The sequence below is a fragment of the Chrysemys picta genome, chromosome 2 (assembly GCF_011386835.1).
Source record: "Chrysemys picta bellii isolate R12L10 chromosome 2, ASM1138683v2, whole genome shotgun sequence".
Taxonomy (NCBI): Eukaryota; Metazoa; Chordata; order Testudines; family Emydidae; genus Chrysemys; species Chrysemys picta.
Genome location: NC_088792.1, coordinates 128,912,554 through 128,937,389, shown reverse-complemented (window position 1 = coordinate 128,937,389; position 24,836 = coordinate 128,912,554). Strand labels below are relative to the sequence as shown.

The window sequence follows — 24,836 nt, the reverse complement described above, 5'->3', positions numbered from 1 at the left end:
CTCCTTCCTAGCCTGTTCCTTGCAGGATTATGCTCCCAAGCCATCTGCTTATGGGCACCTTCTTGCTCAACCTTTCAAACCCTCTAGGGTGCTTCATGCAGGATTATATTTCACAAGCCACATATGAATTGATTTCTTTCCCCTGCTCCAACTTCTCCTTCAGAAGCCTTCATAGTCCCTGCAGCGTTCTGTAACAATTGAGAACTAGATTCACTAAAGGGACTTAGGCTCTGTGTTGCAAAGCCTAACTAGTTAGAGCATACCCTGATATGTGGGAAACGTGGGTTCAAAGCCCCAGGTGAATTCACTGACTGTGACATTCTATGCCTTGGGGGAGCGCCCTATAATTCCCATATTCCTAATTTACATATAATTGTGATATTGCATATGAAGCATGCCGTGTGAGGTATCACGGGAAATGTTATGATCTGCTGAAAGCCATGGTTCTATCTAATTATGTATATCTTTAATGCATATGAAGTTATGAGATTGTGTTGCATGGCTGTCACTAAAATATGCTGAGAGTTGGGGAATTGCGCAGATCTTAGATCCCCAGAGGCAACAGCAAGGAAATAACCAACGTCAGGGTGGGTGTCGACAGGTGTCCAGCAAGGGAGCTATAATTCAATGACTCACCTGCATAAGGACACACTAGGGGAATTGCTTGACCTTGCCTGGGGACTCAGCAATGCCCACCAAACATGCCTGGACTTGTGTTCTCCAAGCACATGGGACTGAGGGTATAAAACAGAACAGTGGCCACATGCTTCTTCTTTTCTCCTTCCCCCTATGCTACAAGCAACAAGGACACCGAGAAGACTGAAGACTCCAACATAAGAGACTGGTGAAGGGTGAAATCTGTGTACTACGAACTGCAATATCCAGTGGGGTGAGAAAAACTGCTTAATCTAGATGTTGTCCAGTTGAATAGGGTTGAGAGTTTAGATTAAATTTTATTTTATTTTGGTAACCACTCTGACTTTTTGCCTATCACTTATAATCACTTAAAATCTATCTTTTGTAGTCAATAAACTTTTTTATTGTTTATCTTTACCAGTGAGTTTGCCTGAAGTGTTTGGTAAATCTGCTCAGGCTTACAAAGGCTGGTGTTCATCCACTTTCTATTGATGAAGTGGTGAACCAATTAATAAATTTGTACTGCTCGTCTTGAATAGTGCAAGATGGTATGTTCCTGAGGTACAAGGCTGGGAGCTGGGAGGATTTGGCTGGTGTCTTTCTCTGTGTGATTCATGAGTGGCTCTGGGAGCATTCATGCAATCTAGCTGGGTGTAGGGCTCCACATGCAGTTGTGCTGAGTGATAACAGCAACTGGAGGAGTTTGCTGCTGGTCACTAGCAAGTCATTGTGAGAGACAGTTCAGGCTGGAGATTTAAGGGGGCACAGCAGTCCCACAGTCCCAGGCTGCACCCTGAGGTTATGGGATATTCTGGGGTGGGTTGCTCGTAGTTTCTCTTTTAGAAGCCATTCCACTTTGTATAAATAGTTGAATAGTCATTTGGCTAGAAAGAAAACAGTGAAAATGACTCTATAGCCCAGAGGTTAGGGCACTCACCTGGGATATGTGAAACCCAAGTAGTTCTACCAGTGATTATTTATACAAAATGGAACAGCTTCAACATGCAGGATTGAGAGAGCTCCACCTAGATTATCCTATAGACTAGTGGTTAGGGGATTTTCCTGAAAGATTCTAGAGAAGGATTCAAATCATCATGTGCTGTGGGAGTTTGAACATGGGTCTCTCAAAACCTGGGTGAGTGAATTAACCACTGAGCTAAAGGTTACAAGGGGTATGCATACTACTACCACCACTGCCTTTCTATCTGGTTGTGTTTTGTGCCAGGCCTGATCTGTTAGATGACCCCTGAGAACGTCTACCAGATCAGGCTCCACAGGCAAGCTAGGAGGGAGAATGTCTGATTTGAAGATTCTCCCCACCCCCCAGAGCTTAGTTGCTGGGAATCAGGACTTAGTTGGCTATAAGCATGCTCACTGGCAGATTGTTAGGTTCACTGAGGACTTTATTAATGAAAACTTAGTGACCTACAGAGTTTGGAAGCAACTGAGCAGAGGTTTTGAAGATTTGCATTTTGGACTTAGGCACCTAAGCACTAATTATATCTACATCCCTTTATGGATCGATCTCTATGAAGTCACTGGTTTTAATGAGGACCAGATGAGCTTCAAGCTATCACCTGATCCCTGGCTTCTTTTGTGGAAAAATTGGAAAGAGTCCAGCGGAGGGCAACAAAAATGATTAGGGGTCTGGAGCACATGACTTATGAGGAGAGGCTGAGGGAACTGGGATTGTTTAGTCTCCAGAAGAGAAGAATGAGGGGGGATTTGATAGCAGCCTTCAACTACCTGAAGGGGGGTTCCAAAGAGGATGGAGCTCGGCTGTTCTCAGTGGTACCTGGTGACAGAACAAGGAGCAATGGTCTCAAGTTGCAGTGGGGGAGGTCCAGGTTGGATATTAGGAAACACTATTTCACTAGGAGGGTGTTGAAGCACTGGAATGCGTTACCTAGGGAGGTGGTGGAGTCTCCTTCCTTGGAGGTTTTTAAGGCCCAGCTTGACAAAGCCCTGGCTGGGATAATTTAGTTGGGAATTGGTCCTGCTTTGAGCAGGGGGTTGGACTAGATGACCTCTTGAGGTCCCTTCCAACCCTGATATTCTGTGATTCTATGATTCACAGCATCATCTTGAATACAGCTGATTAGCTACAGGTGGGACTAGGCCCTAACTCTCCTTAAAGAGTCTGCCGTCCTGCAAGAGGAAGGTTTGATACTAGATGTTTGCAATGTTTCTTCAGCTTTTTTTTTTTTTTTTTGGCGCTACCTAGGAGGCTCTTTTTCTAAAAAAATAAATCCTTCCATGCTTAGTAAATCTGTTTTCATTGATTTTCTTTGAATTCTGTCTCTCCATAAAACACTACTTCATTATTGGTTATGGTCTGATCACTTACCAAAGGTTTGGTTGTGGTGTATTTTTTGTAATTTCATTTCTAAATGAGTTTAGGTCTTATAAAAGAGAAGGACAAGTCCTCCTGTTCTTCTTTTTGCGGATACAGACTAACACGGCTGCTACTCTGAAACCTTATAAAAGAGAGTGATTAAAAGCTCTTGTATGACCCAGACAGAGTGCAAGCAGCTACTCTGCAATTTCCTCACCCAACTCTACTCTGATCTAGTGACACTACTGTTTCTAGTCCTGACAAGAGACTAATTGTGCCAGAAACAGTAATGGTTTTGATGTAGCCATCTCAGCAAAACCTCCCTAAATAAACTTGTTTTAAAGGAACAGGATACAAATATTCTGACTGAGATGTTTCTGATCTAAGCTTGAACAATCTGTTGTTTGTGTCTCTCTGTATTATTTTTAAAAGAGTTCTCTAGCTTCTGCACAGCTGCCAGCATAGAATCATAGAAAGTGACCTCAATAAGTCATCAAGTCCAAGCCCCTCTGCTGAGGCAGGACCAAGTAAACCTAGATGAACCTTGACAAGTGTTTGTCCAATCTTTTCTTAAAAACCTTGAATTACAGGAATTTCATAGCTTCCCTTTGAAGCCTATTCCAGAGCTCACCTATCCTTATAGTTAGACAAATGTTTCCTAATATTTAACCTAAATCTCCCTTACAACAGATTTAGCCTATTACTTTTTGTCCTACTATCAGCAGATATGTAGAACAATTAATCACAGTCCTCTTAATAACATATCTGAAGACTTTTCAGAAAGCTGCAAGCAGGGACTTCCTTTTCCAAACGGTGGATTTCTATTTGGCCTTGTGACAGGGTCAGGACTCACCGGCCTGGTGCCTCCTGCTGGTAGTCCTGGGAATTAGCTCTTCACCAGCCCTGGAGCACCCTCAGCAGGCCGATGTCTCGCCTGCTGCTGGCCCCGTGTCCCTTCCAAATCCCGGTGCCCTTCTAAGTCAGGGTTCTGCCCCAGCAGCAGTAACCCCTCCGTCTCTGGGTCTGCCCTCCCAGAGAAGCCCCCAACCCCCTATCCCCAGCTTGCCTGAGTGGCTACTGCCAGTCAACAGCTAGCCCCCGTTCACTGGGGCAGATTGCAGTCTGTAAAGGCCACTCATCATTAGCAAGGGGGGTTTAGACCTGTTGCCTCTGTCTAACCTTGGGCTGCACCTTTGCAACCCTAGTACCTGCTTGGGCCTTTACCAAGGCCTGCAGCCTGGGATTTCACTAGGCTGGAACTCCCTAACTCCCTCAGTACTGCTCAGCCTCAGGTCCTTCTCTCTCCAGCAAGAAAGACTCCCCCTAGCTCCTAGCCCACTGCCCTGTTATAAGGGCCAGCTGGGCCCTGATTGGACTGGCCACAGCTGCGGCTGCTTCCTTAATCAGCCCAGCTTTTCCAGTTGCAGCCCTCTCCAGGGCTACTTTTAACCCCTGTTTACTGCCCCACCCCAGGCATGTTGAAATTCCAATAGTGATTCTGGGAGACCCAACCTACCCCTTGTTCTCCTGGCTCATGAAACTGTACACTGGCCACCTCAACAGCACCAAGGAACAATTCAACTACCAGCTCAGTAGGTGCAGAATGACTATTAAATGTGATTTTGACCTTTTGAAGGGATGCTGGTGCTGTTTACTCACAAGTAAGAATAACACTCCCATGGTCATGCTGTGTCCTGCATAATAATTTTGAAGAAAAGGGGGGAATGTTTCAGCCAGGGTGGAGGAGGGGCAGCTCTCTGCTGAATTTGAACATCCAGATACAAAGGCTGTTAGAAGAGCTCAACAGGGAGATATACAGCTCAAAGAGACTTTGAAAGACCATTTTATCAGTGAGACAGAGTAGTGTGTGTTACTGTAGTATGCTCTACCTGGCCCTTCTCTTTTGTAACCTTGTAGGAATCACGTGGTGATCACTATACCTAATATAACATTGTCAATAAACCTGTTAATTTTGTTTGTGAATGATTGTGGATTGGTCCTGCTTTGAGCAGGGGGTTGGACTAGATGACCTCCTGAGGTCCCTTCCAACCCTTATGTTCTATGAGTTGTGCGACATTGTGCAATAACCCATAATTGATTGCTTTCAGAACTGCTGAGCACTAATAAAGATGAATTATCATAGAATTTCATTTTGTAACAAAATCAGAGCAAAAAAAAAAAACCCTGAGCCCCATGCAATTTTAAAGTAAATATATTAAAAATGTAATAAATTAATAGAACAGAACTTATGAGGGAGAAAAGAAGATTCATGTCCATTTCAACTACACAGGTCAATGTATGTGAAGTTGTGATTGTCTTTATTGTCCCCTGGGGTGGAGTGGTAGCGGTACTGCAGCAAACACTAGTGCCATGTGGAATGTTGATGGGGGCTGATGGGGGCATCCTGATATTGAATTCTCAATGGGCTGCAGCGGGAGGCAAGCTCAGGATTGTTCAACTTTCAAGTCCCCCAGAGTCTGCAACATCTGTGTTTGCTGCCTGAGAACCCCCATTTTGTCCTAGTGCATCTTCTGTGCTTTTCTCCTCTCCACTCTTTCCTTCTCCAGGCTGTCCCCAATGTTTATCCTCCAGGAACTGTGTTCATAGTCTGATACAGCACTGGCTGGCAGGATCTTATTGAACATGTCATGCTGAGTCCTTTTCTTTTTTCTCCTTATCTGGTTCAGGTGTTCTGCGGGTGTGGAGGGGAAGACCCTGAAGGCCACAATGGCAGCACCTGCAGATAAAACACACAGAGGTATCATTGTCAGTGTATTCACAACAGAAAGAGAAATGTAAGATGCTCAACTCACACTCCTTGCTCTCCTAAAGTATTAAGCACTCCATTCTCACTTCTGCTTGGAGTTGCTTGTGCAGGGGGTCAGTCACAGCACCAACTATGGTGAGTATGGCCCACCAGGGGTTGGGGAAATAAGGAGGGAATTGCTCAGTTGCATGATTCTAGTAGCTTAGGGCATTGTCACTGAATACTGGCACCACTTTCCACAGACAGTGATGATTTTAGCTGATATCTCAATCCTGAGGGCAACAAAAGCCAAGAGAGCACAGCTGCTGTTGGTGTCCCAAAGCTGCCCAGGACCATATGCTGTCAGCCTGTAGCTTGCAATGGTGCCTGCTGAAGTTATCGCTGAGTGGCATGGGAAAGTGCCCTACCAAGGAGGAAGAAATAAGGCAGCCCTGGCTAGAAACTTTTAGCAGAGGATTGCAGAGAACCTCCATGAAAGTTTCATCCAGATATCTCAAACGGATTCAAGGGACATCCCTGTGTACATAAACAAACTGCTCCACCTAGCCCCCACCTAACTCTAGAGAAGAATGAAAAGCAGAGAGCAGCTCTACCTTTCCTGGTTGTACCATTATCTCTTCTAACATGAGTAAATCAATGAAAAATCAAAAGATGCGTCTGCTGCTTTGGGGGTACCATCCCTGTAACTGAAAATTTATCTACACACTTGTCTGAAGTTTGTTCCCCTTCATTGAGCTCACCCGTGCTTGACTAGCAGGACTGGCTGGACTGTGGTGGAGTCACTGTGCAGCTGGCTTCTCCAGTTGCCTGTCCCCCGTACTCTTCCTCCTCCTCCTCTTCCTCATCCACCACCTACTCTTCCTGGCTGTTCACACAGGGGCATGTTATGTGGGCTCCTTGGAGATATCCATGGTGTTGTTGGGGTTTCTGCCAAGTATGACATTGTTAACCCAGAAGAGGGAAGTAAGCGAGTCAGGATCGTGTTAAACCTCAAACCCCCACACTGCAGGCCATCCTTCGCCTGCCTCGGTCATCAGTTTATGATTTATCACTCAAAGACAACCCTTGAGACAGGAATAGGTAACAAAACAACAAGAGTTTATTAACAAGGACCCACCACAAAACTATAACAGATAATAAAACTAGCTTAAAGCCAAGGACCCCCAAACCCAATACAACACTATGGGTGGGGAAAGCAAATTAAATGATTAGCACATCACCATCTTTTTCTCTCTCTCGGCAGGACTAGGACCACATGGATGCTGGGGATATGTCTGGGAACACCAGCATAGGCGCTGACTCCATGGGTGCTCCAGGGCTGGAGCACCCATGGGAAAAAATTAGTGGGTGCTCTGCACCCACCGGCAGCCAAGGTCCCCTCAGCCCCCACCCCACCTCACCTCCTCCCCCCCAGCACGCTGCGTCCCCCTCCTCCGCCTACCTCCCAGCGCTTAGGACTTTCCAGGAAGGAGAAGCAGGAACGCGGTGCACTCAGGGAAGGAGGCAGAGAAGAGGCGGGGCAGGGGTGGGGACTTGGGGGAAAGGGGTGGAATGGGGGCGGGGTGAGAGTGGTGCAGGGGTGGGGCCAGAGGTGGGGTTGGGGTCAAGCACCCACTGGGAACAGTGGAAGTCAGTGCCTATGACCACAAGATACCAACAGGAACACAGGATACAATGAAGGGCACAGGAACAGATAAGTTGGTCTTCTTGTTTTCTTTTACTTGCCACATCGTCTTAGCTAGGAACAAGCACTGGGCTGCCACTGTGACAGACAGCAGCTGCTACAGGGCGCAGTGCCTTCTTATATGTTGGGGTTGCTAGGCAGAATACTTAAAGTCACATGACCATTTCCTGCCAAACATTATTCAAAGGTGCCAAAGTTTCCCATCAATTTGACAGTTGTTGGGCAGATTTACAATAGTAAGAGGGAACAAGAAGGGATCAATCATGGAGGACAAATGACAACTTAGAGGGAACAACAGAAAACAAAACAACTCTACAATCCCCTCCTTAAATTATTAAATGTCACCATACTTTAAACTTGAGGTGTTATATTGTACTTTAACCTTCTATTTACCTTTACCAGTTTTACCTTTACCCAACATATGCTTACAACTATGGATACAATGAAAGTTATCTGGGTTCCCATAATGGGTATGAAAGGATGGAGCAACAAGTGCCATGCCTCCGCAACCTTAGTGGGGCTGGCTATCGAGTTTTCCCACCAATAAGCGAATTGGGAATCCTTTTGCACCCTTTTTAGAATTTTCTCAATTTGCTGAGAAGTGTGGTGCACAGGTAACATAGTGCTATTACCCTCTTTGACTAGATCTTGAAGATGTCTCTCAAGACTAGGGTGTTTGACAAGTTTTCTCAAAACTTGCAAATCTGCCTCTAAATGGACTGGTGCTAGATGTTCATACAAAGCATATGACAGGTAAATGTCTTGTGTTGTGACTTGGGTTGATACAAAATTAATGTCACCCCCATTGACTGCCAGCACATACAAACAAATAGGTTAACATTAGGGTCATTATACACTTCAAAAAAGAAATTAATAGTAAACTTAGCACACTGACTTGTAATACAAACACAATCTACTACTACAATTGATTGATTGATATAAATAAGTTGTAAATTATAATGATGCTTTCCCTGTTTTGATTCTAGACACGTGAGGATCCTCATACACCTCATTAGTACAAATATGTCCTAATTTAGGTTTCCAGACACAAAGTTTCCAAATTTACACTACTGTAACCTTCACTTATTTTGTGAACTCACTTAGGGATACCCATGGGTATCATTATGGAGTTGTCTAAATTAATTCCCAATGGAATTAAGGCATATACCCAATCTTCATTTGCATGCATTATTGTTAGAACCTGAGCATTGATTTTACTAGCCTCCAGGTCAAAAGAAAAATCCAGTAATTCCCACCAATTATGATGCTTTCTCTCAAATTGGTTTACATTTGGCATAAGCATGCCTTCAATTTCTATAGGAAGATTGCCTTGAAAATCATCTCTAAGGATGTCTCCAGCTACAAATGTCTCATCTGCCTGTTTATACTAGAAGAAATACAAGTACTTTTTATAGGATGTGCCAACTTTCTGTTGTGGTACTTAGTACAGTTTTCTATACCTTTGTGTTCAGTTATCCACTCACAACTCTCCTTAATCTTTGTGAGTGAAACTGAATTCGTATTTTTATTAAATCCAGATGACATGGCATCTTGTCTATCTGCCATAGCCAATATGGCTATTTCGCCATTATCCTCCTTCCAAACCAGTTTACCACTAGTCAGTTCCTCATATGCAAAAATTGTGATGGGACCTATAATCCCTAATCTTGGTGGCTCCATATTTATATTGAACATATAGACCTTTTTAATATTCTTACTGTCCCTATTAAAATTCGCCTTGACATTACAAAAATAATGTTCTCCCTTATGGACCTATACCAACTTTTCAAATTGAACATACATTAATAACCATAAAAGTAAATGATTCCTACAACATGAACAAAAACAGTAAATGGTTACCTTTAATACATTTATATTTTTAAGTCACAAACCCCCTCCACTCTTTGAGATGCGATGAGTGGAACCATTTAAACATCTGGCCTTTTTTCCCTTTAACTCTGCCTCATATACAGTAGGACTCGCCTTGTTTGTGATTGTAAATGGTCCTACCCACTTGGGACTTAATACGTGCCCCTTATTGGAGTAGAACAGATACATTACATGCTCTCCAAAATCCATTCAATGGGCTTCAGGCTATCTCCTAGCCTTTTATCCATGAACTTTATGTTAGATTTTAACTGCAATGTGACCTGGTTTTGAATTATGCTTATGTTATTCAGCACCTTTTCCATGAACTTGTCCATAAGGATTCTAGGTTGATAGTTATCTGGGGGAATTCCTCCCAACCACCAATGTTCAGGTGTACGTATAATGTGTCTGGTGAATACTTTGTGAGGTGTGAATCCATGCACTATCACCCTGGATCTTATTGCCATTAGCACCAGTGGCAACTTTTGATCCCAGTCTTTACTGATACTGTTTAAAGTGGTTTTAATGGTCCAATTGGTCTGTTCCACCAGACCCTAACTCTGGGGGTGCCCTGCGATGTGAAATTTTTGCTGGATATTAAGGATTTGGCATAAGCATTTTATGACCTCCCCCACAAAGTGTGGATTTTGATTGGAGTTTCAGGCAAACCAAACCGTTCGAACATTTGTTCTAATAGCATTTTTTGCTGTAGTTGATGCTGTGTTGTTGCGGGTGAAGTATGCCGCCACCCATTTTGAAAATGCGTCTACTACTACTACTACTAAGCAGTATTTATTAGCTCTTCCAGTGCATGGCAGTGGCTCAATATAATCCACTAGAAGTCTAGACCACAGTCCTACCATTTTTTTGATGCAACATGGGTTCTTTTATCACTTTATCTGAATTGCTCTCAGCGCATGCTGAACAATTCTGGATATATATATTTACATTTCTGGTTACTTCCATTCACCAACCCACTGATAATCTATTCACAGTCTTTTCTGTACAAAAATGTCCTTGATTGTGTGCTAAGCCAACTAATTCTCATCTGAGACAGGTAGGAATAAGCAAGACAGATGGTACATCTGCCACATCCTTCTTTAATGCCATTATCAACCCATTTTATCCTTAAAGATATCAATTTCTGTATTCCTTTTCTGTAACAGACTTTGTATTTCGTTATCCACTTTTTGCAGTTCAATAACATCCAGCTGACTAGTCAATTCTGTCTCTTTTGGCTGCACCGTAAATATCTCTTCATTAGACTTGGTCCAAAGGTGTTCTTTGCCTGGTAGAGCCACCTGCTTCACTAACCCATCCACTTGATTATTTAGGAGAGAAATTTCTGCATAATCCTTGTGGTGGGCCTCTACCTTACATAGAATCATAGAAAATTAGGGTTGGAAAAGACCTCAGGAGTTCATCTAGCCCAACCCCCTGCTCAGAGCAGGACCAACACCAACTAAATCATCCCAGCCAGGGCTTTGTCAAGCTGGGCCTTAAAAACCTCTAAGGATGGAGATTCCACCACCTCCCTAGGTAACCCATTCCAGTGCTTCACCACCTTTCTAGTGAAATAGTGTTTCCTAATATCCAACCTAGACCTCCCCCACTGTAACTTGAGACCATTGCTCCTTGTTCTGTCATCTGCCACCACCCAGAACAGCTTTGCTCCATCCTCTTTGGAGCCCCCCTTCAGGTAGTTGAAGGCTGCTATCAAATCCCCCCTCACTCTTCTCTTCTGCAGACTAAATAAGCCCAGTTCCCTCAGCCTCTCCTCGTAAGTCATGTGCCCAGCACCCTAATCATTTTTGTTGCCCTCCGCTGGACTCTCTCCAATTTGTCCACATCCCTTCCGTAGTGGGGGGACCAAAACTGAACACAATACTCCAGGTGTGGCCTCACCAGTGCTGAATAGAGGGGAATAATCACTTCCCTCGATCTGCTAGCAGTGCTCCTACTAATACAGCCCAATACGCTGTTAGCCTTCTTGGCAACAAGGACACACTGCTGACTCATCCACTATAATTCCCAGGTCCTTTTCTGCAGAATTTCTGCTTAGCCAGTTGGTCCCCAGTCTGTAGCGGTGCATGGCATTAGTCTGTCCTAAGTGCAGGACTCTGCACTTGTCCTTGTTGAATCTCATCAGATTTCTTTTGGCCCAATCCTCCAATTTGTCTAGGTCACTCTGGTCATTTCTACCCTCCAGTGTATCTACCTCTCCTCCCCCAGATTAGTGTCATCTGTGAACTTGCTGAGGGTGCAATCCATCCCATGATCCAGATCATTAATAAAGATGTTGAACAAAACCGGCCGCAGGACCGACCCCTAGGGCACTCCGCTTGATACCGGCTGCCGAGACATCGAGCCGTTGATAACTACCCGTTGAGCCCAACAATCTAGCCAGCTTTCTATCCACCTTATAGTCCGTTTATCCAATCCATACCTTTTTAACTTGCTGTCAAGAATACTATGGGAGACTGAATCAAAAGCTTTGCTAAATCAAGATATATCACGTCCACTGCTTTCCCCATATCCACAGAGCCAGTTATCTCATCATAGAAGGCAAGCAGGTTGATCAGGCATGACTTGCCCTTGGTAAACCCATGTTGACTGTTCCTGATCACCTTTCTTTCCTCCAAGTGCTTGAGAATGGTTTCCTTAAGGACCTGCTCCATGATTTTTCCAGGAACTGCGGTGAGGCTGACCGGTCTGTAGTTCCCTGGGTTCTCCTTCTTCCCTTTTTAAAAGATGGACACTATATTTGCCTTTTTCCAATCGTCTGGGATCTCCCCTGATTGCCATGAGTTTTCAAAGACAATGGCTTTGCAATCACATCAGCCAATTCCCTCAGCACCCTCGGATGCATTAGATCTGGACCCATAGACTTGTGTATGTCCAGCTTTTCTAAATAGTCCTTAACCTGTTCTAAATAGTCCTTAACCTGTTTTCACTACTGACGGCTCCTCACCTCCTCCCCATACTGTGTTGCCCAGGACAACAGTGTGGGAGCTGACCTTGTCTGTGAAGACCGAGGCAAAAAAAGCATTGAGTACTTCAGCTTTTTCCACATCATCTGTCACTAGGTTACCTCCCCCATTCATTAAGGGTCCCACATAGATAAGTACTCCCTTGATGTGAAGAAGTGAGTCTCCATGCGTGCAGCAAATATTTAGAATGTGCCACCAGTTTTCCATCAGCTGAGTTCATTGATCTTTGGATACATATAGGCATCCACTCAGTCAGAGATCTTATCACCCAGTCCGAGTCTGAGCATATACATAAGTTACTTTTGGGGTCTGCCTTTTCTAAGACAGCCAACACAGCCATGACCTCCACTGCTTTGGCTGAATATGGTGTAACAGTCCCTTGCAAAACAACCTGGATGTCAATCTGGAATGCCGCGTATCCAGTACACGGTTTCCCATTTCTATAAAAACAACTGTCATCCACCACCCACACATCAAGGTTTTCAGCCTTCATCTCTTGATAGATGTTTTTTATCTGGAATGGTGAACAAATTTGTTCTGGCTTCTTGATGGGTAGCAGGCATTCATGATCCTTGTCTTCCATGAGAAGGGTATATGGCACCGCAGATAGCTGGGGAGTTTTAACCACCTCAACATTCCTATTTATAAGGCTAAGGGTCCAGCCTGAAAGCCTTTGATTCAAAACCCTGCCTTCATTGATATGCCCAGATAACACATTTTCTTGGGAGTGTACACAGTCTTTAAAACCTCCAGAGATATACATATTAGGTATTCCCAATGATTAAGGGACCAGATAAAGGCCAACATTTCTTTCTCACAAACAGAATACTGTCTATCAACTTCACTCAGCACCTTTGACCCATATGTAATTGGTCTTGGACCATTGCCGCTGTCTTGTAAGAGGACCACACTAATGCCCTTATTTGTGGTGGCAAGTTGTAATTGATATGGCTCATCTGGCTTGGGGTGCACCAGGGCTGGTGCCTTCGTGAGCACCTGCTTCAATTATGTGAAAGCCATTTGCTGCTCATTTCCCCACTTCCACTCTTGATTCTGAGTAATAGATACGGCTGTCTTGCAAGCTTGGCATATCCTTCATAAATTCCAGGGAGAATCCAGTCAAACCTAAGAAAGATCTCAAGGCCAAGATGTCTTGAGAAACGGGGAGTTTGCAGATGTGCTCAATCCTTTTTGCATCTGGCCATCTACAGTCTTTACCTAGTTGAACCCCCAGGTAAATTACCTCCTGAAGCACCATTTGTGCTTTGGTGGGATTAATGACGAATCCAGGTTTTTATTCATTTTAAAACAATGTCTAGCATTTTTAAATTTTCTTCTCTTGTTGTAGTGGCCAAGAGAATATCGTTCACATAGTTCAGTAACTTGCTCTTCTCTTGTACAGAGTCCCACATCCTAGTTACATACCAGTGACATATTGAGGGGGCATTATGGAATCCTCGTGGGGCTTGACTAAATGTATACTGGCGATTTCTGAATGTGAATGCAAATTTATACCAAGCAGACTCATGTAACAGTATCAAAAAGGTGGCTTTGGATAAATCAAGAAGAGAAAACCACTTTGCTTGTGATGTTATTGTGGCCATAATTTCATTAAATTTGGTGACTACAGGTGCTAGACGTGGAGTAATTTTATTAAGCTCCCTGTAATCACCACGTCTTTTGGTCTTATATTAAAAGTGGCTAGATTGATGAATTAAACACACTTTCTGTTTCCAGAAGCATTCCTTGGCTCACTAAGGACTCAATGGTGGCCTTCAGTCCTCCTTCAGCTGCACTGGGATACTGATACTGGTATTGCAGTCTAGGATCAGGTCCATTCACAACGACCTCTGCTCCAATTTTCCCCACACTGGAGTCTGTTAGTTGCAAATACCTTCCAATGTTTCCTTGCAATTGCTATTACCTCATGATATCAATTTGGGACTGCTAGTGGTTCTGGTGCCTTCAGGGCCACCACACGGTGTGAAGCTGGTATAATTAGATGCTGGCCGTGTTCCAAATCCTGGAATAAGTATACATTTTGATAAGTATACAGTTAATTTCAATGGAGACAAAATGTCCATTCCTAGTATTCCGTTACCACCTAGAGATTGAATACCAAATGTTGCTTTGGTGGATATTGTATTTATAGTGCACTTAACAGACTTTAGAAAGGGGACTACGCTCTTGTCAAGGCTGTATCCCCACTTTGAACTTTAGGGTACAAATGTAGGGGCCTGCATGAAAACTTCTAAGCTTAACTACCAGCTTAGCTCTGGTTCCACTGCCACCATTTCAATGGATTCCCTCCCTGGGAAGCCTTGAAAAACCTTCACCAATTCCCTGGTGAATACAGATCCAAACCCCTTGGATCTTAAAACAAGGAGAAATTAACCATTCCCCCTCCTTCCTCCCACCAACTCCTGGTGAATACAGTTCCAACCCCTCTGGGATCTAAAACAAGGAGAAATTAACCATCCCCCCTCCTTCCTCCCACCAACTCCTGGTGAATCAAGATCCAAACCCCTTGGATCTTAAAACAAGGAAAAATTAATCAGGTTCTTAAAAAGAAGGCTTTTAATTAAAGAAAAAGGTAAAAATCATCTCTGTAAAATCAGTATGGAAATTAACCTTACAGGGTAATCAAACTTAAAGAGCTCAGAGGACTCCCCTCTAGTCTCAGGTTCAAAGTACAGCAAACAAAGATAAACACTCTAGTAAAAGGTACATTTACAAGTTGAGAAAACAAAGGAAAACTAACACGCCTTGCCTGGCTATTTACTTACAAGTTTGAAATAGGAGAGACTTGTTTAGAAAGATGTGGAGAACCTGGATTGATGTCTGGTCCCTCTCAGTCTCGAGAACGAACACACTCCCAAACAAAGAACACAAACAGAAGCCTTCCCCCCCCCCCAAGATTTGAAAGTATCTTGTCCCCTTATTGGTCCTTTAGGTCAGATGCCAGCCAGGTTACCTGAGCTTCTTAACCCTTTACAGGGAAAAAGATTTTGGAGTCTCTGGCCAGGAGGGATTTTATAGTACTGTACACAGGACAGCTGTTACCCTTCCCTTTATAGTTATGACAGCTCTCCTTTCCATTTAAGCCTTCTAACACTTAGAATCATAGAATCATAGAAGATTAGGGGTGGAAGAGACCTCAGGAGGTCATCTAGTCCAACCCCCTGCTCAAAGGAGGACCAATCCCCAACTAAATCATCTCAGCCAGGGCTTTGTCAAGCCTGACCTTAAAAACCTCTAAGGAAGGAGATTCCACCACCTCCCTAGGTAACCCATTCCAGTACTTCACCACCCTCATGTCTTCAATAGGTAATGTCTTGACTCTTGGTTCTGCAGTAGTACAAATGGAGATTGTGGCACCAGTATCGACAAGCATGTTCTGCTTAAAACTACCAAACTTGCCCTCAAATACCACAGGTTTTACTGGTCTTCCCCATTTATCATTAATTATAGGTACCACAGGTGGGGAAGGAGAGGGAGGTTGGCCCCATCACATCAGATCAGGCTTATTTTCCATCTGATGTTTGTTTAGTACATCTTGGGTTGTTTCATGATGAGCCAATCGTTATAACAATTCCTCTCTGGGCAAACCGTGTATGGCTTCTTTCGGTTCAAATTTCAAGTTTCTTCCACAGTAGGTTCCTGAAGGACCTCAGCTCATCGTTCTTTGTGTTATTCTGATAGTCTTCCTTTTTTTGATATTGTCCTCCTCCTGATTTCTTCACTTATTGCTGATAGTTGCCACTGCTAGAGCCCTTGGAGAACTCTTTTCCTTTGTTAAACCACTGCTTGCCACCAATTTCTGACACCACCACCACTTTTTTCTGAAACCATTGCGTAGGGAACGCTTCCCTCTGTATCTCATATGCTTCTCTGGTTTCCAGGTCTTTTAAGGAAATATTGTTGTGGTCTATTATTCCTAAGGCTACCTTTGAGGTAGGTGGCAAGCATTGTAGGATAGTCTCTTTAAATTTGGGCGTATCACAAGACTGTACTCCCACGAGCCAGTAGAGTAATTTCTTTCTATTCAAATACTTTTCAGGCCTCTCGTATGCTCACTGTCTTTCTGAATAGAATTATAATTAAATTATAATGTAGGAAATAGAACATAAACACTTCCTCATATATCTGCATGGCATTACTGGTGTCTGCCACCTGGATGTGAACAAGGAGAGCACCATATTCATTGCATGCACTCTCTTTTTAATGCTGCTGCATCTTCCTTGCTTATGCCTGAGAGTGCATTCACTTTTGCCAACCAGTCTAAAGCAGTCTCTCTGTTGATGGGCTTTCCCCATTGCTGTGGATTGCTCGGGGGTATACGGCTTGATCTCATACCTAGTTTCTGGTGGGTCAGAAGATCCAGGTCCATAGCTGACAATGGAGGTATTGACTGGTGCCATAGGAATACCTGGTGTTGTAGGGAAGATTGTCCCCCCCCCCCCCCCCGGGTTACTTCTGTTTCTGTTGTGCCTTCTACTTTCTTTAGCATGGACTCCACCCCATATATCATTTCTTCCTCTGAGAAGGTCTTCAACTCACTGTCAGTGCATCCTTCTTCTTTACATCCTTTTCTCAGAGGATTTGAATGAACTGCTGTTAAAAGTCCTTTTCTTTGCTTCAGCTTCTCCTGAAGCTTACTGATTTTACTGTAGCAACCAGTATGGTCAGTTTGCTGGCTTTGCCAACTTTTCTTCTTCTATGGTAAGTATATGAATTTCTTTTTCTTTCTTAGACAAAAGGGTGCTGATTTCTTGTTCCTTCAACTCTAACTTATTAATTTGTGTTACCTAACTAATATTTTGCGATTCTAGCCCTTCTGTTCTACTATTCAATTTTTCAATTTCTGCCTGCTTACTTTTTACTTGGCCTTCTAACTTTAAAATCTCCTGTTCCTGCCTTTTACAGTGCTCATTCAATTCTTACTAGCCGTGGCCAATCCATATATTAGAGCCCTTTTTTTTACTGGGTCTGGGCTTTTCCACTACAAACTCCTCCCAACCTTTTGCAGAGGGCTGTGAATGCATCTTTATCACTAAACAACCCCTCTGCCCATGGGTTTTCCCCTTTCCCAAAATAATTCACACAAAAGTCAAGGGGATTTTTATTCAGCTCTGGAGTCCACCCAGTTGCTCCATACATTCCACAGCTCATTTTTGAGCCTGTCTTGTCTACTACAGACCTTTCAAAAATCTTAGTGACAAGCCACTCACTGTTGTCACTTAGGACAACAGACCAACAACAGCACCTAGCTATTCATGGCGTGTGCTAGAGAGCAGGTCACCACTCTCACCAGGGCCACTGAGTCTATTTAGTGTCAGTGCCTGTTCACAATCAACTCTTAATACACTAACCACAATATCACACTGATGATTAATCAGCACACAGCACGTGATCAGTGGATCAGCTTGCTGTAGGGATCCCTTTATGTCTCCCATGGGGCCACTAGGCTAGGCAGAGTCAGTACTCGCTTACACTTAGAACACCCTGTCCCACTGGCTTACAAGGCTGAGCTCTTCCTCGGGCCTGTTCTTTGGACTCCCTGGCTTCCTTTCTGGATTCACTGGGCTGAACACACCCTTCTGACTCACAAGGTCAGAACCCACATCACACAAGGCTGCCAGTGGCACCCAAGGCCACCCCAAACAAGCGCTGACCGCACTCAAGTCTGCTCTCAAGCACACTTAGCAGGGGTGGGCAAACTTTTTGGCCCAAGGGCCACATCTGGGAATAGAAATTGTATGGCAGGCCGTGAATGCTCACAAAATTGGGGTTGGGGTGCGGGAGGGGGTGAGGGCTCTGGTTATGGGTGTGGGCTCTGGGTGGGGCCAGAAATAAGGAGTTCAGGGTGTGGGGGGCTCTGGGCTGGGGAAGTGGGGCGGGGGGGTGATAGCTCCGGCTGGGGGATGTGGGCTCTGGGGTGGGGCTGGGGAGTTTGGGATGTAGGAGGGTGCTCTGGGCTGGGACTGAGGGGTTCAGAGGGTGGGAGGGGGATCAGGGCTGGGGCAGGGGGTTGGGGCATGGTGAGAGGTTCAGGGGTACAGGCTCCGAGCGGCACTTACCTCAAGCGACTCCTGGAAGGAACAGAATGTCCCTTCTCTGGATCCTACGTGGAGGCATGGCCAGGGGACTCTGCACACTGCCCAGTCCTCAGGCACTACCTCTTCAGCTCCCATTGGAGTGCCAGAGGGGGCCATTGGAGTGGGGCCATTGGAGTGCATGGAGCTGGAAGGGAGCCATGCTGCGGCTTCTGGGAGCCGCATGGAGCGGCCCCCGACCCTTCTCCCCAGCTGGAGCACCAGAGGGGGGCCATGCCACAGCTTCTGGGAGCCATGTGGTGCAGCCCCCCACCCTGCTCCTCAGCTGGAGCAGGGTAAGCCCCAGACCTCGGTTCCCAGCAGGAGCTCATGGGCTGGCTTAAAATGGCTCACGGGCCGATTCCAGCCCACGGGCCATAGTTTGCCCACCCCTGGGTTAGAGGCACACAAGGCTACCCCAGACTAGAGGCACACTAGGCCCCTCCTTGCTCATGGTACACAAGGACACTCAGGCTGGCGGCACACAAGGCCACCTTAACCATAGGTTCATAGAACCTCGGTCACAACCCTGACTTGGCCTCTTGCCGACCGGGAACCCATCCTCGTGTCAATGGACCACCATTAACCACGCCGAGTAAATTATAACATATCAAATCAATAATCAGTTAAATCAATTGTAAGAAGGGGGTCCTGCTGCAGTCACCAGAAAAGTTAACCCAGAAGAGGGAAGTAAGGGAGTCAGGACCATGTTAAACCCAAAACCCCCACACTGCAGGCCGTCCCCCTCCTGACTCTGTCATCTGTTTATGATTTATCACTCAAAGACAACCCGTGAGACAGGAATAGATAACAAAACAACAAGAGTTTATTAACAAGGACACCCCCTATAAAACTATAACAGATAATAAAATTACTCAGCTGTTAACTGCACAATTGGTTTAAAGCCAAGGACCCCAAAAACCAACACAACACTATGGGTGGGGAAAGCAAATTCAATGATCAACACATCACCATCTTTCTCTCTCTCTCTCTCTCTCTCTCTCTCTCGACAATAAGGACCACACGGATGCCAGGGACATGTCCGGGACCACAAGATGCCAACAGGAACACAGGAACTCAGGATACAATGAAGACCTTCAGGACACAGGAACAAGTAAGTTGGTCTTCTCGTCTTTTTCTGTTACTTGCCACATCGTCTTGGCTAGGAACAAACAGTGGGCTGCCACTATGACAGACAGCAGCTGCTACAGGGCGCAGTGCCTTCTTATATGTTTGGGTTACTAGGCAGAATACTTAAAGTCACATGACCATTTCCTGCCAAACTTTATTCAAAGGCTCCAAAGTTTCCCACCAGTTTGACTGTTGCTGGGCAGATTTACAATAATAAGAGCAAACAAGAAGAGATCAATCATGGAGGACAAACGACAACTTAGAGGGAACAACATGGCGGAAAACAAAACAACTCAACAACATTCAGCTCTTTATTAAAGTGGTAGGTCTGCAGCTGAGCACTGGATTGATTGCTGGCCTCCCTGGCCTTCTGGTACGCCTGCCACAGGTACTTGGCTTTCACGCAGCACTGCTGTTGGTCCCTGTTGTACCACTTCTCCTGCATCCCCTGCGCAAACTGCTTGTAGATGTTGATGGCTAGTTTGGAGCTGTGTCTGCACAGCCTCTTTGCTCCACAGGCCCAGGAGTTCCAATATCTTCTGTCTACTCCAGGCAGGAGTGTGTGGCTGACATGGTCAGCTGGGCAGTTGCACTCAACAATGGAGAGATGCTAGGTGTGCTAGCCAAGTTGGGCATACAGGAAAAGGAATTTCAAAAATTCATAGGGCTATAAGTGTGGGAGACCTCCGATCTCTGTGACCCATGTCAGTGGAATTCCCAATGGTGATCAGAGCGGTCAGTGCGGGGCATTGTGGGACAGCTGCTGGAGGACAGTTAGGGTTGACATAAGTAATGCAGTGTCTATACTCGCACTGCTCCAACCTAAGTACATCAACCGTGACTTTATGCAGTTTGAAAAGGTGGTGTTACAATGTTGGCATAACAGGGTGCTTACATAGGTGGGAGACACATTTAAATGTAGACATATGCACAATTAAGTCAACATAAGCTTCCTTTTGTCAACATAACTCTGTAGTGTAGAGCAGGCCTGAATGCCTTTCATTGGCCATGAAGAAGAACTCTGTGAATCTCCAAAGCTTGACTCTTTCACCAACAGAAGTTGGTCCAATAAAAGATATTTCCTCACCCACCTTGTCTTTCTAATATCCTGGGACCAACATAGCTACACTCACACTGCAAACAAGCAATCTATTTATATGTAGCTGCACCCCGTCATCATGTAGTCTAGGCATCAGCATTCAGTAATGGTGTTTGGTATTCAGTATTTCAATTATTCAGTGCTTAAGTACCTGCAACTGGAATAAATCAGGATGAAAAATACAGTTCAGATCTGTTAAATGAATGCACTTTCTATTTATCAAAACAAAATATACTTGATGATCCAATGAAGCCTTCTTTAAGAAGCACATTTAAAGGTACAGAACTGTTAAAATAATTCAACAAAATATCTTGTTTAAGAGCTTTGTATCACACTGTATTCTAAGAAAAGAAACGTGGAACACAACATAGCAATAATATACTCCCCCCACTTTTTTTTTTGTTTTTTGCAAAGGATCTTTTACAGCCTGTTACTCAGCCTGGGAATCTTTTCACTCAGATAACACAAACAGCAAATAATATAGTCATCATGGAAGATGCATAGGTCTTTGGAAGCTCTTACCCTGGAAAGCAAACCAGCCCTGAGACAAATGAGCTTCCTTTGTTTCACAAACTATATGCAGGCTCTGTCATCACCACAGGTTGAAAGGCATAGATTTCATTACTGCAGAGCATTAAGGTCTAAGAGACAAATTTAATTTGCAGCTTCACTTTAATCAAATGGAGAAGTAAGAATCATTATTTGATCCTAGAACTGATTAAAATGACAGTTTAAAGAAAAAAAATGGAATGACAGTAACAACTCTTATTTCTTCTTTCATCTAGTTAGGTTCCAGTTATTACACTGATCTACAGCCAAAATGCTTCTGAAATAAATGTAGTCAAACTTTACTAATTCTGGGTCACTGAGAACGAAAATGATGCTTAAAATTGTTGATTGGCTCTAGTTTTCAAGATATGCTATTGGGTCAGTATATACGACCCTTGACTTGGGAATGGCGGAGGATAAGTGAGTTATAAAGGGAAGGGATCTCAATTTAAACCAGAAATGACTAAAATACATCTTTGACTGGATCTATGACTAAATCTATGACTGGGTTTGGACAGTACTTGCTTTTTAGGCAAAACAAGGAATGATGCAATCTGAAGCTGGTATTGCGTCATACATGATATGAATTGCATCATGTTATTTCTTGAAGTCATGGATGATGCGATCATAACGAAGCTTACATCACTCTGCTGAACAAATTGCCCTATATCAGCTCTAGAAATCATACAGTGTCGTGCTCTCTTATTTGTCAGTGTTTGATTTTGCAAAGGGACACATTTCTGTTTAACCAAAGTGAGTAGAGATGCCTCGTACTTGTGTGAACAGTGCAGATAACTTCTGCTATGTTTGTGGTGAAGTGACTTTTGCATCACAAAAGGGCAATATAACCACTATGGTTAAGAAAGCCTATCACCTTTATTTTGGCTGCAAAATTGGAGATCAGGACAAGGGGTGGGCCCCACACATATGCTGCAACACTTGTGCAACAAATCTTCGCCAGTGGTTGAACAGGAAAAGGAAATCTATGTCTTTTGCAGTGCCAATGATTTGGAGAGAGCCAACAGATCATACCAGCAATTGTTACTTCTGCATGGTGCCTCCAGTTGGGAAAGGTGTGTCAAAGAAGAAAAAGTGGACTGTGCATTATCCAAACATTCCATCAGCTATATGCCCAGTACCCCACGGAGAAGGACTGCCGGTTCCTGATGCACCAGAATCATTCTCACTTGAGTCAGACGAGGAAGAGGATGAAACTTCTGGTCCTGAACCATCAATGTCACAGGAACCACATATTCTCCCATCCTCCTCCTCTGAACCACACCTCATAACACAAGGTGAACTGAATGACCTTGTCAGGGATTTGGAACTACCCAAGAGTAAGGCAGAGCTGTTGGGCTCAAGACTACAGCAGTGGAATCTCCTGGCAGGTGATGTTAGGGTTTCCATGTTCCGTGACTGTCAAAAGGATCTTGTCCCATTCTTCTTCATGGAAGGTGATCTTGTAGCCTGCAACAACATGGATGGTGTGATGGCAGCCCTCAACATCGTTCACGATCCAGATGAGTGGAGACTGTTCATTGATTCATCGAAGACTAGTCTTAAAGCTGTTTTACTGCATAATGGCAAAGTTTTGCCATCAATTCCAGTTGGTCATGCAGTCCATATGAAGGAAACCTATGACAACATGAAACAACTTTTGAGGTGCATAAACTATGACCAACATCAGTGGCAGCTTCGTGGCGATTTGAAGGTTGTTGCTCTCTTGCTTGGTCTGCAGACTAGATACACAAAGTACTGCTGTTTTCTCTTCGAATGGGGTAGTCATGCAAGAGATTCCCACTACATCAAGAAAGATTGGCCACTGCGACAGTCATTGGAGCCTGGGAGGAAAAGTGTTCAGCATCCACCACTTGTTGAATCAAGGAAGATTTTGTTACCACCCTTACACATCAAGCTGGGTCTGATGAAGAACTTTGTCAAGATCATTGACAAAACACAAGCAGCTTTCGAGTACCTCCGTGGAAAATTTCCAAGGTTAAGTGAAGCTAAGATAAAGGAAGGTGTCTGTTGGTCCTCAGATTCGTGAACTTCTTCGAGATGATGCATTTGACCATGCACTGCGTGACAAGGAAAAGACGGCATGGAAAGCCTTCCAGTTAGTGGCAATAAATTTTCTCGGAAACAACAAGGCAGACAACTACAGGTTGTTGATGGAAAACCTCCTCAAGGCATACAAAAGCCTTGGTTGCAATGTGTCACTAAAGATACATTTTTTGCACTCTCATCTAGATTTTTTTCCACCGAACTGCGGAGCAGTGAGCAACGAGCACGGCGAGCGATTTCACCAGGACATTGCAACAATGGAGAAACGTTATCATGGCAAATGGAGCCCATCAATGCTTGCAGACTATTGCTGGCCAGTGACAAGAGATGCTCCATTTAATCAATACAAGAGACAAGCCAAGAAGCACCGAGTAGACACTGAAGAGGACTGAACTATGTACATAATAGTTTTTTGCCTTTTGTTTCATAATAAATTTTATTTATATAACCTTTTGCTGATTTTTAAAGTGTTACAGAAACAGGACAGGTGAAATATCATGTAAAGCAACCATAAACACATGAAAAGACCTAGGTTTACAATTTATGATTAAAACTCTACTATCTACACAATATACATAGACATAAAATGTAAAAACTTAAATATCTTAGAAACAGTAGCCAATCAGTTGTTTTAATTGTCATATTTGAATTCAGCACATCAAAATACATAATAAATAGCACATTTTATCTCTGAAGCAGAAGACTTCTCAAAAATTGTAGACCAGTGTTACAGTCCAGTCAACTACAAGGTTCACAATGGTAGTGATATTATTATTACTAATGTTAATATTAATTACTATTTTATAACACTAACAATCTGACAACTACTTTACAAACAAGGCTGATGACAAAGTCCTGTTATACATAACAGTTTACAATCTAAATACAGCAGACAATTTACAGATGGGATTGTGTATTTGGGGACTGTTTGAGCCTTTGTTCCCTTGATCATCTTTGATCATCCTCAATCAGCCTTGTGATCACCTCCCCCTATATGATTAAGGAGGAAGTAGGGCTGACCTAGGAAACCAGGGCTTAAAAGCCAGAGTCGAAGTTACCCAGGGGAACTAGACAACAGGGGACAACAAACTGAAGTTTGAGAGGGAGTGAGACTAATCACTATAGTTAGGAAAGGCCGCATCACCAGTGCCAATGCGGCTCCTGTCTCCTCCACCTGCACCAGTATCCAGACAGAAAATCTGACCATGGATGTCTCTACCCAGATTATACTAGTGAATAAACACAACTATGGCATACTTGGCATCACTGATTTGGTGGAATAATACACATGACTGGAATATTGGTTCAGAAGGGTGCAGATTGCTCAGGAAGGACACACATGGAAAAAGGGGAGGAGGTGTTGCCTTATATATTAAAAATGTATACACTTGGACTGAGGTCCAGATGATATAGGAGACAGATTTGATTAAAGTCTCTGGGTAAGGATAAAAGGGGTAAAAACATGGGTGATGGCATGGTAGGGGTCTACAGACCACCTAACCAGGAAGAGGAGGTGGATGATGCTTTTTTTAGACAACTAACAAAATCATCCAAAGCACAGGACTTGGTGGTGATGGGGGACTTCAATCATCCAGACATCTGTTGGGAAAATAAAAC

The 24,836-nt window shown here is 44.0% G+C and overlaps 1 pseudogene; it reads left to right on the top strand.

The window, feature by feature from the left end:
* The first annotated feature begins 19,414 nt into the window (after nucleotides 1-19,414).
* The window catches only part of LOC135981199 (uncharacterized), a 97,107-nt pseudogene continuing 91,685 nt past the window's right edge, over nucleotides 19,415-24,836 (top strand).